The sequence below is a fragment of the Pogona vitticeps genome, chromosome 4, assembly GCF_051106095.1.
Source record: "Pogona vitticeps strain Pit_001003342236 chromosome 4, PviZW2.1, whole genome shotgun sequence".
In the NCBI taxonomy this organism is placed as follows: Eukaryota; Metazoa; Chordata; class Lepidosauria; order Squamata; family Agamidae; genus Pogona; species Pogona vitticeps.
Window position 1 is genome coordinate 151888331 of NC_135786.1, and position 13090 is coordinate 151901420.

Sequence of the window (13090 nt, forward strand, 5' to 3'; positions counted from 1 at the left end):
TGAATTGCTTATGCCAAGTTAATTTTAACAGCAATTCATTTATTTTGGAAAGCATGGGGCCCTCCACCCCTTCATCTCTTTAAAGACTGAACCAAACAAATATGGGGAATAAATCCTTTAGATGTTGTAATCCATATCAAATAGTAATCTGTCGGAAATACATTGACGTCACTTCAAAAGGGAAAATTTAGCCACTGGATCGACATTACTTCAATGAAGCAGCCCCTAAAATGAAGGGGGGAAAGGGAGAGTTCTGTTTTATCCTGCCATGATAAACACTCATAGGACAGGGCCTGGATTGACAAATGTGTAGCTTTTATTTCTGTTGTACTCCTATAGCCCAAAGTTTCAGGTATTTGACTGAAATAGGTTGGATGTTCTATTCCCCTCTGGGCCTCCTTGACAGGGGCTGGATTTGATGATCTTTAGGGTCCCTTCCAGAGCTGCAGCTCTAAGATTATTAAAAGAGCATAAACCCGCCCCCCCAAAAAAACCCAGAAACACAAAACCCCCAAAACATGCAAAACAAATAACTTCTACTATTTTTTATATTATATAATCTAGACCTGTGGGGTAGCTTCTCAAGAGTTTAGGGAGGAAAAGCATGAGAAGAGGAGAAGAATGAAGGGAGCAAAACGAAAGACATGAAGGATAGGAAGGAATAGTTGAAGGAGTGATACCTAGGTTTGTTTGGGCTTTTATTTTATATCCTCCATAGATCATGACCTGAACCTTGTTGGGAAGAAGCTACAGATGGGCGCCACCTTCCCACTTCCAATCTGCATTCAAAATGAGCTCCAGGTTTGACCTTTTACATCAGAAGCAAACAGTTTCAAGGCCGGCACTGTTCAAATCCCATGATAGTTGGTGTCAATCAGTCTTAAGTGGTTTTTATTTACTCTAGACATCCCATTAGGCAATGTGAATTGCAGAGTTTACTTATTTTCTCCAGGTAATGAATTCTTGGCCCTTTTTCAACAAGGAAAAAGAAAGTTACAAGCACCCTTTAATGAGATTAATCTAAACTCTAATTGGCAGCAATAGAAAACTCCAGTGTACTTGACAAAAATAGCACTGAGATCATTAAATGTGGTTGTTACTAAATATGTGTGTGCACGTCTGTGTTTATGTAGGAACAAGGGGAATCCAGCTGAGATGGCAACATATTTGAGGAAATAGCCATGGAGGAAGATTCAGACAGTCAACAAGGTAGGATGTATGTGTGTATGTACAGAAGTAATAACAGTAATATTCCTTTGTGGAAGAATGTGACAGATTGTGTTCCTTGGAGTTGTGCAAAGTCCCCATGGGAAATTTTTCCTAGCCTTCTTGAAATGCTCTCCTCTTTCCTTTGAAGGCCATTTTGCCTTTAGCAAAATCCACTCATACTCCAATCTTTATTTAATCATTCAGTGCAGGGAAGGGTGGTATCAGAGTTGCAAACTTCATCCATCCAACTGAAGGGTGTTTGCTGTAGACTTGAACACAGCCTTCACAAATGTAACTGTGCTTGTAGATTGCCTTTCAATCATCCAGATACCCTATGAAAGCTGTGTTGTACAGGTTGGTTCTCTGACCATGCTTTGAGTGACTGAACTGGATTCTACTGCCGAATCTCAGCCTTTAATGAGTCTTGAACTAGTGATCTGAGAAATGTCAGCTGGACATTCATCATCATCTTGCAGCTCTGAACAATGGGAGAAAATACGCAGAGGCCAACTACACAGGCAAGGAAACCTCAAGTTTGTAGTAGGTTAACTGACATGTCCTGATCTTTATAAAATCTTATGAGTCAGGATTTCTTGGCTGACCCATGAATAAGAAGTTATATTCTTGGCATTTACAGCAAGTCTTTCTCCCTCTTGCATTCAACCTCACATGAAGTACACCTAGGGATATGAAGAAACCACTCTGCTTGTCAGTTCTATTGACCTTAACTCATCTTTCTGGCATCTCAATATTTCTCAGATGTTTTTCCAGATGAGAAACTTGCAGTTTTGATACAATATAACATCACTGTAAGTTCTGTGCTTGAGAGCTAATGAAGTGGTTGAGCTAAAGCTGAAAGGACGCTCCACTGCAGACGTGCCTGAAAGTGAAAGAAAAGGCCGTCGCTGCAAAGAAAAATGCTGCATAGGAATGTAAGATGTATGAACCTTGGGAAGCTGGATGTGGTCAAACTGGAGATGGCAAGTAGCTCCAGAGCTAATGAAGTGGTTGGGCCAAAGCCAAAAGGATGCTCAACTGTGAATATGCCTGAAAGTGAAAGGAAAATCTGGTGCTGCAAAGAAAAATATTGCCTAGGAACCTGGAATGTAAGATCTATGAACCTTGGTAAGCTGGATGTGGTCAAACAGGAGATGGCAAGACTAAACATTGACATCCTGGGTGTCAGTGAACTAAAATGGACGGGAATGGGCAAATTCAGTTCAGACGACTATCATATCTACCATTGTGGGCAAGAATCCCATAGAAGAAATTGAGTAGCCCTCATAGTCAACAAAAGAGTGGGAAAAGCTGTACTGGGATACAATCTCAAAAATGACAGATTGATACGAATCCAAGGCAGACCTTTCAACATCACAGTAATCCAAGTTTATGCACCAACCACCAATGCTGAAGAGGCTGAAATTGATGAATTCTATGCAGACTTACAACACCTTCTAGAACTGACACCAAATAAAGATATTCTTCTCATTATAGGGGACTGGAATGGTAAAGTAGGGAGTCAAGAGATAAAAGGAACAACAGGCAGGGCAAAAGCTAATAAAGTTTTGTCAAGAGAGCAAGCTGATCATAACAAACACTCTTTTCCAACAACACAAGAGGTGACTCTACACATGGACATCACCAGATGGGCAATACCGAAATCAGATTGATTATGTTCTCTGCAACCAAAAATGGAGAAGCTCTATACAGTCAGCAAAAGCAAGACCTGGAGCCGATTGTGGCTCTGATCATCAGTTTCTTATATCAAAATGTACAGGAGGCAGCAAGAAAAACCATCCCAAAGAAAAGGAAATGCAAGAAAGCAACATGGCTGTCCAACAAAGCCTTACAAATAGTAGAGAAGAGAAGGGAAACAAAATGCAAGGGAGATAGGGAAAGTTACAGAAAACTGAATGCTGACCTCCAAAGAATAGCAAGAACAGACAAGATGGCCTAATGAACAGTGCAAAGGAAAATAATAGAAAGGGACAAGGCTGCTTTGTAATGTAACCCTTTCACTTTCGGGAGTTAGAGAGTGTGTCATCATTGTAGGCTTGGGAGAGCCTCCTTCTGCTTCGTAGTGAGCTTTTGTGTGTGTGTGTGTGTGTGTGTGTGTGTGCGCGTGTGCAGGGAGGTAAGCTTTTCTCCTTTTAAAATACTGGCTTTTCTGTTTATTTTTGAAGTTTTTTCTTCTTAAACCTCAGCAACAGCTTTACTTTTTGTTTATGGAGTTTTTTCTTCTTAAATCTTAGCAATGGAGGTGGCTTTAGTGTTTGTTTCTGAAGTGTTTTTCGTCTTCAACCTCAGCAACGGGGCACCTTCCAACCGTGCTTGATGTGTAATTTTAATTTTCTTGGTGATTTTTTTTCTTTGGCTGGAATGGATTAATCAGTTTTCCATGAATTCCTATGGGAAATGATGCTTCGATTTACAAACATTTCGACTTACAAACACCATTCCAATGCAGATTAAGTTTGTAAATCGAGGCACCACTTATGCCATTGAGACTGGAAAACTCAGCAGTGGCCAGAGGATTGGAAAAGATCAGTCTACATCCCAATCCCAAAGAAGGGCAGTGCCAAAGAATGCTCCAACTACCTACAATTGCACTAATTTCATATGCTAGCAAGGTTATGCTCAAAATCCTACAAGGTAGCCTTCAGAAGTATGTGGACCAAGATCTCCCAGAGATTTTGAAGAGGCAGAGAAACTAGAGACCAAATGGCTTACAGGCACTGGATTATGGAGAAACCAGAGAGTTCCAAATTTTTTTTTACTTCTGCTTCATTGACTATGCAAAAGCCTTTGACTGTGTGGACCACAGCAAACTATGGCAAGTCTTTAAAGAAATGGGAGTGCCTGACCACCTTGTCTATCTCCTGAGAAATCTATATGTGGGACAGGAAGCAACAGTTAGAACTGGATATGGAACACCTGATTGGTTCAAAATTGGGAAAGGAGTATGATAAGGCTGTGTATTCCCCCTTGTTTATTTAACTTAAATGCAGAATACATCATGCGAAATGCTGGACTGGATGAATCCCAAGCCAGAATTAAGATTGCTGGAAGAAATATCAACAACCTCAGATATGCAGATGATACCACTCTGATGGCAGAAAGTTAAGAGGAATTAAAGAACCTCTTAATGAGGTGGAAAGAGGAGGGCACAAAAATGGTCTGAAGCTAAGATCATGGCTACTGGTCCCATAACCTCCTGGCAAATAGAAGGGGAAGATATGGAGGTAGTGACAGATTTTTCCTTCTTGGGTTCCATGATCACTGCAAATAGTGACAGCAACCATGAAATTCAAAGATGCCTGCTTCTTGGGAGGAAAGCGATGACAAACCTAGACAATATCTCAAAAAGCAGAGACATCATCTTGCCGACAAAGGTTCGCATAGTCAAAGCTATGGTTTTTCCAGTAGCGATGTATGAAAGTGAGAGCTGGACCATAAAGAAGGCTGACTGCCGAAGAATTGATACTTTTGAATTGTGGTGCTGGAGGAGGCTCTTGAGAGTCCCCTGGACTGCAAGGAGAACAAACCTATCCATCTTGCAGGAAATCAAACCTGAATGCTCACTGGAAGGACAGATCCTGAAGCTGAGGCTCCAATACTTTGGCCATCTGATTTGAAGAGAAGACTCCCTGGAAAAGACCCTGATGTTGGGAAAGTGTGAAGGCAAGAGGAGAAGAGGATGACAGAGGATGAGATGGTTGGACATTGTCTTCAAAGCTACCAACATGAATTTGACCAAATTCCGGGAGGCAGTGGAAGACAGGAGGGCCTGGTGTGCTCTGGTCCATGGGGTCATGAAGAGTCGGACACAACTAAACAACTAAACAACAAAGACAGATTCAATAAGCTTTTCTTATGAAGATTGCTTTGACATTACAAACTTGAATGTAGGTTTCATTTAATTTGGCACTTCATAAGGCTTGCAGGAGGAATGAGCCCAGTGCTGGAAGTAGGTGGGTAGAGAGCTAAACAAGTATTCCATCTTTTTCTGCTTATTCGCTTGGAAACGAGGAGGTACTTTGATTGGTCATAAAGTTGTCCTGGAGGCCCTAAAAGCCACAAGGCATTAATGACAATTTGCTTCTCTTCAAAGAAATACACAGTTTATTCTCTGAGCTGTACTTGTACCCAGATTACAAATGCACCTTCAGAATGTCAGCTGCATTTACATTTCTGCATCATTTACAACTTTGTTTTTATAGCAACAGAAATTCATAATAGGAGTGTTGCCATATATGTGTGTACTTTTACATCTCCCTGTGTTCATGCATGCATGTACACACACACTTGCTTACATATGTGCATGTAATTCCTAGCATCTGTTCATTGCCTACATATAAATATGTGGACTTCCCTTGTCTATACAGTGGTGCCTCTGTATAGACAACGGATGATGGCTCACTTCACTGAAGCAACATTAACCATTCTAGCTTTTGTAGAAGCTATCCCTGCTTAAACAAAATGTCTATTTATTTGAGCAACATTTTTGGAGCATTAAATATATGTAATAATGAAATGCTCAGAATACTTAGAATAATGGAAGTTGGCAGCAAAGTATGCTCTTTTCCTGGACTCCAAAGGTCCAGCCTCGGAGGACTATGCTCAGTGTCACAATAAATGGAAGAGCTTTGGGAATAGATTGGAAAGAGAAGTGATACTGAACTCTTTCTCCTTTGACACAAGGGGAAACATATCCCAAGAAACCTGACACTTCTGGGTGAATCCTTGAGACACAAGAAATAGAGCAAGGAAACCAGTAATTTCCACTGAGGTCCTTGACTATTTTGTATTTTGTGTCTATCCCTCCTTTGATCTTCTGACCAGTCTTTGGAGACCTCAACCTTCAAGCTTTCAACTCCCCTGGAGGGAGATATCAGTCCAGAACTTTGGCATCACAGCTCATGTAGTCATTCATGCACACACATAGAACTGGGCCAGTACTCAAGGGAGAGCCATTCAAGCATTGTGCTCCATGTAAGGAGATGACAAAGGACAACAGCAAACATGGACAGGAGACACTTATTAGACCCATGCCTGCTTAGATGTCTTGGGCATGGAATACTTCATGTGGCTGAAGATCTTTAAAAATTCCTCTCATTTTCCCCCTTCATTATTATCAGTTGGAGCTCCCCACCCCCCACCTCATCCTGAATATGAAGAAATCTGAAAGTTTTGGCTAATTCATTTCAACTATGTCCTGAGTCAACCTTTTTACTTGTCAGCACTAGTCAAACTCAAGAAGTATATTTGTTCTCAAAATGGAACTGCCAAACATTTCATAGCTAATAAAGTAAAAACTACAGCCAATCAATTGATCAGTCAAATGGTGGTAAACCCTAATTCAGCATTACATGGCTGAATGCATGTAGATTCAAACTCAGACTTTTTAAGAGCTAAATATTCAAAGCCTTGGATTGGGTATTTGTTTCTCCCCCCGTCATTATACCTAAATCTCAAATTATTTCTACATTGAATATGATTAATCTTTTTTAAAAAAATGATTGATTTGACTATCAAAAAATGAGATGAAACAAAATTTTCTTCTATTCCTGGAAACATAGAGGAGCAACTTATATCCCAGATGACACATTGGAGTAGGTTTCCAGTAGACAAAGGTAGACTGTCACCTTAGCTCACTACCCAGTTTTGGAATAGTGCAGCCCCTATAGCCATGAAGTGCTTTTGGTAATAGATATATCAGAGCATCAAATGAACACGAGAAGCTTTCTTTTTCAAACCATTACCCATCCAGGCCAATATCATCTACTTTCACTTGCAGTAAGTCTCCATTTTTTTAATTCCTAGTATTTGATGGTGGACTTATGTTCATGTACCAACCATTCCTAACTAAAATCAGATGAGATCAGGTGTGTTCAGGGTGTTATGATGATTTACATCAACTACAGATAACTGGCATGTTTTGCTAATTGCATTCCTGTGTTAGGTCGGATGGTGCCACAAACCTCATCCTACTTCAAGATAGATGGATAATCCTATTGCACAGCTAGTTATCTCTTATATGATTTCAGTGAATTTATTTCCTTAACATGTGCTTATAGGGTAGACTTGATCTATATCCTTCTCCCCTCAAACAGAGCTGAGATGTTTTAAAGCTGAAGCTATCATGAAGTTAATTCCTTATACTGAGCTTCTAAAGGAGTGCCATAAAACTAAGTCACATGTTCAGTTATACAATCAGTGACAGGTTTAACTCTAAAATGCTTTTCTCACTTTGTCAGAATGTGAGTATAAATGAAATGTAGCACTGTTATACTCCTAAATGTGACAGAGAGGGCAGAGGACAGCACATCCACTTGCTTGTTTTAAACAAAGAGGGAGACTGTCAGAAACCCACTTGATGGGGGAGGAAGGAAATGGAGAGGTGCCCTTATTTTGCTTCTGTTTTTATTCATCCTATTTATATGTAAGTGGTTCTTCTGTGTGGTTACTTTCTTCATTCTCCAACTGCATTTTTCTTCTGAGAGGAAGAAGTGAAGGGAGAACTTAATGACAAAGTACATTTATTAGGGATAGAAGGATCAATCTATTTATTTCCCTGTTTATCAAAATGTGTTTCTCTCAAACATCTCTATAAAGATCTATGCATATGAAACACATAAACCATGAGTCCAGTTACAGAGTACTGGAAAATATAAATACAGTGGTGCCTTGCTTAACGAGCACTTCACTCAACAATAAATCCACATAATGATGGCTTTTTCTGAAAAAGTTGCTGCCTCGGTTTAACAATGTTTCCTATGGGGGATTTCCGCTTAGCGATTTTGGGACCATGCTTCACATAACGATTGCATTTTGGGTCCCCTGTTTCGCTTAATGATGTTTTAAAAAGAGTGGGAAAGGTGGCTGTTTGGCAATGCTAATTTGTTGTTTTCCTTCAAATTCTAACTGCCTGTACCTAGGATGCATTGTGCCTGTGTGGGGAAGGTATAAAACCCCTTCCCCGTGCATCCTGGGTTTACTTTCCCACATGCAGTTCAAAGGTTGGCTTTGCCTCTTTGGTCTGTCTTGTGGGTGCATCCTGTGCTGGAGAACTTCAAAAGGTAAGCTTGCATTTCTTCTCCTGGGTGGGTGGTGGGTTTTATTGCAAAACTCAGATGTTTTTTTGCAAGGGGGAATTTGGGTCTGGCTGGCTCTGGCTTTGGTTATGGGGGGTTTGTTCATTGGGGAAATTGCAGGGGTTTTTTTGGTGGGGGTTTGTGTGGATTTGTGTGGGATTTGGATCACCAAGTTAAAACCTGATTTAATTTTTTTTTCCTGCCATGCTGCTTCTTGGTGTGGGGGGGTTGGTGTGGAAAGTTTCTAAAGTCTCATTGGAAATGGTTTTTCATAATGTTCTCTGCATGCCTGCATCTGGGATATGGATCCCCAAGTTAAAACCTGAGTTTAAAATTTTTTTTCCTGCCATGCAGGGGGGGGGGAGGTTTGGTGTGGAAAGTTTCTAAAATTTCATTGGAAATGGTTTGACAGTTCAATGCATTTCAATGGGGGAGAAAAAAATTCACCAAAAATTAACGAAGAGTCAGAAACTGTTTTAAATGCCTGGATTCGTTAGTGCACCTTGTAAAACCTTTGCAAACATAATTTGGCTTTGTTCTGAGTCTTCATTAATTTTTGGTGAATTTTTTTCTCCCCCTTTGAAATGCATTGAAGCCTACTCAATGCATTTGAATGGGGGATACATTGTTTCACTTAGCGATGTTTCCTATGGCGATTTTCGCTTAAGGACGGTAATCTGTTCCAATTGGAATGGATTATCCGGTTTTCAATGCATCTCTATGGGAAATGGTGTTTCACTTAACGATGTTTCCACATAGCAATATATTTTTGGAACCAATTAAAATCGTTAAGCGAGGCACCACTGTAGTCTTTTATCAAGATTTCACCGATCTTGGACGTTTGAGTCAACCTTGAGCTGGCTACCTAAATCTGTTGAGACTGAACTCAGGTTGTGGATTTTATATAAGGCAACTCCATTCACAGTGTAAACACTGCCATGGGAAGGAACTACTAATGGGTCTCAGATCCCTGGATGCGGTTGTGTTTATAGAACTCTCAGATTGTCGTCACAGCCATCAAACTCTCTTTATTAGTTAAGAAGACAAAAGTGAAGTAAATTAATAGTGCAATCCACACACAAAATATAAGTTGACTGATATATGTAGAGGTTTTGAAATGGCCAGGAATCTCTTGTGACAGCGCAACTGGCCTAGTGCCTCAGATCTGCCCACCCAAATGGATCTGCTATCAAAATGGCTATGCTAGCTGAAAAAGAGAGATGAAGGAGGAGGGGGCTGGGGAGGAACTGAGTTACGTCAGATCCAAAAGCTCCTCAGCCTAGACGCACAGCCACAATGCCATACAAATGTAGGTCAACTGTTTAATAGCTCGGAGCTTTAGGTATCTGGCAGCAGGACCAGAGATTGGGAGTTCCATTCTCCACTGTGACTCCTTGATAAGTGCTGGACTTGATGATCCATAAGGCGCCTTGCAGCTTTTCAGTTCTAAGTAATCCTAAATCATGCCCGATATCCCCAGACTTAGAAAGATTTGGATTCAGCGCAGCCACAGTTGGTTTAGTGTCAGCTCTGCTAGTCCTCAAATACCTTGGCTAAATAAGGATTTCACCCTTAAATCTGGAAAGACCTCCACTTTCTTCTCAAAGAACTGTCCGGTTACCCCACTGATCCATGCAAGACGTTGCATCAGGGAGAAATAGAAACAGTTTCCCATCCAGTTACAGACTTCCATACTGAAATGTGCTTCCATATACCCCAAGGTAGTTGGAGAAGGAAGTTGAGTTATCGAGCTGTCGTCAGTAGCCAAAGTTCAATGCAAGGAGAGCAAAATCGTGTGATGGGAAGGTACCTGAAACAAACAATTTACCTACCAATTCCTATCCTGTCTGCTGTGAGCAGCAGCAGCACTCAGTCTCAGGCCGTGCGCTTAGCAACAAGATGATCACACATTGCTGGTTGTCCCCCCTTTCTCACACCCCTACAAAAGATCAATGTAATGCAATTCCAATATCAAAATCTGTAAGCAGTGCCCCTACATCAAGGATGAAAAATATTGTTACATAAATAATTAAACAAAAACACCATAATTAGAATTGCATATATTTTTGGTGCCACCTTTATCTTTCTCTGAAATTTACCAGAGGTAAAATTACTTTTTCCCAGAGTACTGTGCATTTCTGTTTCCAGCCTTAAAATCAATTACTGCTGGCAGACGGTAATTAAACAAACTAATGAGATGTTATTTTAAATTACAACCTGACTTTCACTGCATCTTTGCAGTGAGCCTTAACTACCCTTTTCTGCCTTGTTGCATTCCCTCTCTCTCTCTCTCTCTCTCTCTCTCTCTCTCTCTCTCTCTGGTCTTATCAGCTTTCATTTCCATTCATTGTTTTCAGTGACTTACCACCTACTTCCATAGTAGGAAATAATTAGCTAAATACTTTAATTAGAGGTTTCTCAAAACAACAGTAGGGCATTCCCTAAATAGAAAGTTACTTGATATTGCCAAAAAACCTAGCTTGGCTATTGTGTGTGGAGTTCTGCCTTATGAGAAATTGCCTTCTGCAGTTAACTTCAGCAGCCGGGTTAATTGTATTCCATTCATCTAAGAGCACCATTGAGTATGCTGTAGAGTCATTTAAATGGGTTACTGACCCTTTTCGGCATTAACGTTTCAGTTGTGTGTACTAAAAGGCTCTCATCTGAAGATGATGCAATACCACGGTCAATTATTCTGATGGGTGATGTGTGAGAGAACAGTGAATTCGTCTCTCTCTCTCTCTCTCTCTCTCATACACACACACACAGAGAGAGAGAGAGTCATTCTTATTATGCCCCTTTTTAAACACTTAGAATTATGACAAATTGTGGAAGGACTGAGGGATGACTGCAAGGTATACATCAGTGAGAGCCAAGTTCAAATTGTCACTCAGCTCTGAATTTGATTGGATGCCCTGGAGCTAGTCACTCTTTATTTCCGTCTCACCTGAGAGAGAGGGACTGAGTGGGGAGAGCCATATATGCCAGCTTGAGTTGCTTAGAGTGGCCTTTTAGGCCAGATGGGCGGGGTATAAATCAAATAAATAAATGAATAGAAGAAAGGTGGGGCATAGCCAACACAGATACAAGATCTAAAACACTGTATGTGCTTTTCCAGGCATCAGTATCTGCACAGTCCATCTGGAGGAGGAAAGATGTGACATGCATGCACGTGTGAACCCAGGTAAGTAAAAGTCCAGATATTTAGTGTACATGGTTAAAATGTACATAGTTGAACAATTTGAACAGGAATGATAAAGAAATGGTGCTGGTAATGTCTAAGTTTCAAGAGGAATAAATGAAGGGATAACTCCCCCCAATGCACAGTCATAAAATTGCAGTTGTTAAAAATAGGAAGAACACTCTTGTGAGGAGTACACTGGCAGAAAAGGAATAATCCTGGTGGCATTGTGTGTGCAAACACCCCTGGGGAGGTAAAATGGCTAGATTAACCCACTATAAACAAAACAAAAACAAAAGCCTTTTATTGGAATTATTTGGAGGTCTTGCTACACAAAAACATCTCATTTCACCCTACAATGTTATTACTTCAGATGGCATTTATTTGTATTTTTGAAAATATGTAAAGTTCTTATGAGAAATTCTGTTGGTTGAATGGAAGGAGGTGGTTTCCTTAAAAGCTGTTAGTTGTTTTACTTAAGAAAGAACACCCCTTTTCACCTCATTTGTTTCTTTAACCAAATTGCAGTGACAGGTATAGTATTTGATCATATACGTATATGGCACTGTTTCCTTCCTCAGAATTATTAATAGTTGTGAGCTGGCCTTCCCTGCCATAAACCTGGTTAAGTCTGGGAACAGCAGGGGAATGGAGGTTTCATTAACATAGAAGTAGAAGAGATTAGTCAGTTTTTTGTTTTGTTTTGTTTTTTTAAAAAAACTAATCAAATTTGAATGTTGAATCTGTAAGGGAACTAAAACACAGTTAGCCCACACACTTTTCAGAATGTGTCATATCATTGGCAGCTTAGAAAAGGAAAAATGCACTAGATACAATTAGATTAGGCATCCTTCAGTCTCGAGAGACTATGGTAACATGCTCTGAATAGAGGACTTCGAACAGTGTCTAGTGTGGCCGAGAAGGCTAATTCGAGAATGACAATTCCTTCCACACTGAAGATAAATACAATCTGTCCCCTGTCCAGCTCCCTGATTTTGCTGGTTTCAGGACTGCCTCTTTGCCTTGGCAGTAAAATGCATATTTTAGGGGAAAATATACACAAATTTGCATTATGTTAAGGAAAAATGGTGCATGAACTCGAAAGTCATGTATAAAAATGTGCATAGGAGGAAATATTTTACACTGAAATACATGTAAATTGTAATAACAACCTTTCAGAGGGACAGTTTTGCCCTGTTCACAAACTGATACAAATTTGCTCTAAGATAAACTTACCAGGGCAGAAATGGGAGTGGAACTGAAATTTAGACTTGCTCCTGCACAAATTTCTCATGCCACCCCGCATTTGTTGAATGAAACCACATATACAAATAGCTTCCCAACTGTAAGCTGGTGACCTATGTAATCACAAGCTGTCCCCACCACTGTGAACTCTTGCTTGAGTAATACCAGGCAGCTAAAGCAATGGCTGAGAGAAATGGCAGCAAACATTTGTAGTTGTATGACCATCAAATAATACTGTACTCACGGTGGTGTCATCAAAACTCCAGCTGAGCAAAAGACAGAGTTAATAGAATTGATATCCATGAATTTGTTCAGTGTTCTTTAAAACAAACCTGATTCTTTGAAACTGTTCCAGATGGGG

The 13090-nt window shown here is 40.2% G+C and overlaps 1 long non-coding RNA gene across 1 annotated transcript in view; it reads left to right on the forward strand.

Annotated features, from left to right (window-relative positions):
- Nucleotides 1–1134: 1134 nt before the first annotated feature.
- The window catches only part of LOC144588997 (uncharacterized), a 52937-nt gene continuing 40981 nt past the window's right edge, over nucleotides 1135–13090 (forward strand). Inside the window, exons 1-2 of the long non-coding RNA XR_013544814.1 lie at nucleotides 1135–1209; nucleotides 11422–11487. This is a non-coding gene — a long non-coding RNA (uncharacterized LOC144588997). The remainder of the gene's footprint in view (nucleotides 1210–11421; nucleotides 11488–13090) is intronic.